This window comes from Zea mays, chromosome 4 (assembly GCF_902167145.1).
Source record: "Zea mays cultivar B73 chromosome 4, Zm-B73-REFERENCE-NAM-5.0, whole genome shotgun sequence".
Lineage (NCBI taxonomy): Eukaryota > Viridiplantae > Streptophyta > Magnoliopsida > Poales > Poaceae > Zea > Zea mays.
The window spans coordinates 229,932,516-229,936,471 of NC_050099.1; the positions used below are offsets into that span (position 1 = coordinate 229,932,516).

The window sequence follows — 3,956 nt, forward strand, 5'->3', positions numbered from 1 at the left end:
AACATAAATAAGATTTATAAAAGTTTCAAACGATTCTAAACTATATATCATTAGATAGATCTTGATTTTAGAAAAATAATAAAATTAGTTTCACATTTTTCTAAGCTAAGATAAATTTATTATGAATTTATAAAGGTCAACTCATATTTAATATTTTTCTGAAAAATACCGAATTTATTATCGACGGTAAAATACCGGATGAAAACAGTAATTTCCGGAAACGGTCGGAAAAAGCCTAAACCGTTTCCGTTCCGATTGTTTCTACCGATTTCGTTTCCGTATTTTCGGTAACTATTTCCGTTTCCGTTTAAATCTAAATTTCGGTAAAATTTCGAAAACGATTCCCGGTATCCGAAAATTACCGTTTCCGTTTTCATCCCTACTCATCTCGATCTCCAGTCTTCCCATCCGCATATAATCCTTTTCGCCTCTTTCTTTTGAGAAATTTGGAAAATTTGGAATTGTGCCATTATTAAATCTGGATTTTGTCAAAATGTCATTATGAAAGAGGTGTTCGGTAGTAAACCATTCTCATCCGCTGTTTACGGACAAAATGCCACTTATGAAGTATTCGACACATAAAAGAATATTTTACCTAATCGTGGCACCTGCTCAGACTATTTGCCCCTGGACCAAATCAGCTTCTCCTCCCACTCGAATTACACGTCCGAGTGAACTTAGCAGACCGCTGGGACATGAACTTAGCACACAAACTGGACAAAGTTGATGCTCAAAATAATTGGTAAAAGTGAATTGCACGCATGGGTAATCGTCTGGACATGAGCTGCACGCATGTGAATAGCATAACAAGTTTTCAGACTACATCGAACACCAAAATATAGTTCAACTTGGTCAACATAACTAGGTTTACTTGGGAAATTTGGATTCATACCATTAAAAGATCACCACTTTGGATCCATACCATTACTATCTCACTTACATGTGGGTCCACATGAGTCAATGACATGTGGGGTCCATGGTATATATCTAAAGTTTGGATCTTTTAATGGTATAGATCCAATTGTTCCTTACTTCTAACACTGGCTTAGTTAACATCCAAATATAGTTCAATTTGGACATCCTATCAAGGTTCATTTAAGCGTTGTCACATCCTCTTCAGCTTCCTTGGTGTGAACTTCTTCGATAGGAACTTCTTAGTTGTAGTCTTGGGTCGTGACTGGATTTGGACATCAGCTTGAACATGGACAACATCAGCTTCAACATGGGGAAAATAGCTCTTCCATTATGGACAGCACCTTCAACTTGGATAGCACCTTCAACTTGGGGAAAAATAGCGCCATCATCATGGATAATATCTTCAACTGAAAAACACCATCTTCAACATGGAAAACAGAACCTTGAACTTGGGGGAAAATAGCTGTAAAACTGCAGGTAAGATCTTGCCAGTAAGTTGTCTCCAATTCTTCTCCTTTTTTCCCACAACACCATAATCATCTCCCTACGCTTGTCTGCAAGGCTCAACAACAGAAAGATCCTTCCAATCTTTAATCCAATTGTTGGATACTTCAGCTAGATTGTTGGTGACATAGTCACACTTGATGGAAGGGTTAAACTCACTCCTCCATTTCACCTCTTAATAAAATTCTGCATAAGATGTCTAAAGAATTTCGTATGGTCAGCCCGAGGAAACACAACCTTTTCTTCATTTTCTAACCCTTTGCATGTATCTGTACAAACAGCAAGCGAAGTAAGATCTCCTATTTCCCTGTGAAGTTGCCTCATGAACCACACCCAATTGTCATCAGTTTCACCATCTATAAATCCAAATGTAAGTGGATACATCCAATTGTGACCATCAATAGTCGTGGTTGCAGCCATATGCCCATTGCTAAGCTAACTCGTACATTTTATCGTCGTCAACTCCTAGTCAATAACAGCTTCAGAGTGAGAATCATGATGTACTACCATTGCTAATAAGCTAAGCGGGGGCTCATCATCAAGGCTGAAAATAAAAAATAAAAAAATGGATTCAAATGGACTGTTAATTTGTAGTGCTGCTATTCTCTACTCAGCTTGATTCCAGAAAAGTTAGTACATGTACAAGCATACCCGTACATAGAATCATTCCAACTATACTCCATCTATCAACTGTCTACTACTGCAGCCGAGATTTCACTGTAGGTTAGGTTTAAAGAGAAGTTTTTGATTTGTTAAAGTGATTGCAAAATGCAAGAACAAATTAACAGTCAGTTAGTTACTCACCTACTGTCCTGGATCTTAACAACTGTTGTTAGCTGTCTTGGAGACTCCACTGTCGTCGGCTTCCATGCACAAGGCGGAGAGTGCAGGCTGCGTGGGGACAGTCCGAGCGGCGGCGGAGTGTGGAGGATCCGAGCAGCGGCAGCTGAGACGGTCTGAGCGGCGCGGCGGGGGAGTAGTTTGAGCGTCAACAGCGGCTGGTGCTCGATGAGAGAGCGACCAGTGTCTCAGCCACGAAAGAGATGACCTGATTTGGTCCAGGGAAAAATAGTCTAAGCAGGTGCAACGATTAGATAAAATCTCTACTAATCCTTATGAGCAGAGCGAGGGCGTCCACAAAGCCTCACCGTGCCCCCGCCCGCGCGCGTCTTCCTCCCTGCATCTCGCCTCCGCCCGCGCGCGTCTTCCTTCCTTGCATCCCGCCCGCGAGCACGCGCCCCCACCAACCCCGCCCCCGCCTGGGCGCGTCTTCCTCCCTGCATCCCGCCCCCGCCCGCGCGCGTCTTCTTTCCTTGCATCCCGCCCGTGACTCGACGGCAGATGGCGGGATCCGCGGACGCGCCCCCACCAACCCCGCCACCAACCTCGTCGCCGGGTATCCCGCCCCACACCAAACTGCGCCCCATGCCCTCGCCCTCGGCCTCGACGGCAGAGATGGCGGGATCCGCGGACGCGCCCCCACCAACCCCGTCACCAAGCTCGCCACCAGGTATCCCGCCCCACACCAAACCACGCCCCTGCCCTCGCCCTCGCCCTCGCCTCTATGCCCTCGCCGTGCCCCCGGCTCTGCCCCCTCCTCTACCCCCGTGCTCGCCACCGCGTCGGCTTCGGCGGAGTCCAACAACAGGGCGAGGCCGTGCCTCGGTGACCCCTCCCCACAGCGCCGCCTCCGGCACCGCTACACACCCTGCCATCCTCACCCTTCAACCCCTAAACTCCCTAGCGGGAGACGATGCAATGCTCGAGATGCTGCACCCTATTTGCTCGCGATGCCCCCCACTCCCACACATCGTCGCGCGATGTCGGCGCCCACTCCGGGCCAGGTCTACCTGCCCGTGTGGCGTCGCGCGTACGACCGGGCATACGCGCAGACTAGGGAGCTCTCCATCGAGCGCGAGCACCTCGTTAATGAGCTCCATCTCCTACAGAGCCGCTTTCACAAGTGCGATATCTCCTAGGCTCGCCTCCTAAAGGTACGAAACGATTCGGGTCCCGGTCTGCGGGTTGCTGACACGCGCTAGGTTTTTCCTTTTCTTCTCTTCTTTCAATGCATACTCATGGAGTGAGTGCAGTTGTGTTCTCACTTTAATTTCAATGCATACGTATTCAGTTTGAGCAGCGTCATTCCTGTCCAACTACCATAACAAAGTATCTTTAGAAGTATTCCAATAACTCAACCTCTTATTTGCTATGGAATAGGGATTATATTTGGGTGTATGCTAACGGGTAACAGTTCACACAGATCCTCCTCGACTTGACTCTGTCTCTAATGAACCAGACAATTAGATAGTCTCTATGTGCTGACCTCTAAATGTTTCAATGCAGCATGACCATCAACTCGAATGAGCGATTCTAAGTCTGGGCAGTGACCGCAGTTGACCATCTACTCTGCTAGCCAGTCCATACATGTGTTCGTCAACGATTAGTCCTATGGTACTGTATGTCTAAACATCACTGCTACCCATAAAAAATTTGCATCTCGTGGTTTACTGATGGAACATTTCTGTAGAGTTCTT

At 46.7% G+C, this 3,956-nt stretch overlaps 1 long non-coding RNA gene across 3 annotated transcripts; it reads right to left on the reverse strand.

Moving 5' to 3' along the window:
* Positions 1–727: 727 nt before the first annotated feature.
* On the reverse strand, positions 728–2,483 carry LOC103654711 (uncharacterized). 3 transcript variants are annotated; one of them, XR_566288.2, is made up of 3 exons: positions 2,224–2,483; positions 2,071–2,136; positions 728–1,963 (listed from the first exon to the last, which is right to left on the reverse strand). It is a non-coding gene; the product is annotated as an uncharacterized lncRNA (long non-coding RNA). The 3 variants fall into 3 exon arrangements; XR_002268909.1 differs by lacking the exon at positions 2,071–2,136; XR_002268908.1 differs by having other exon boundaries at positions 728–2,136.
* Between the last annotated feature and the right edge of the window lie 1,473 nt (positions 2,484–3,956).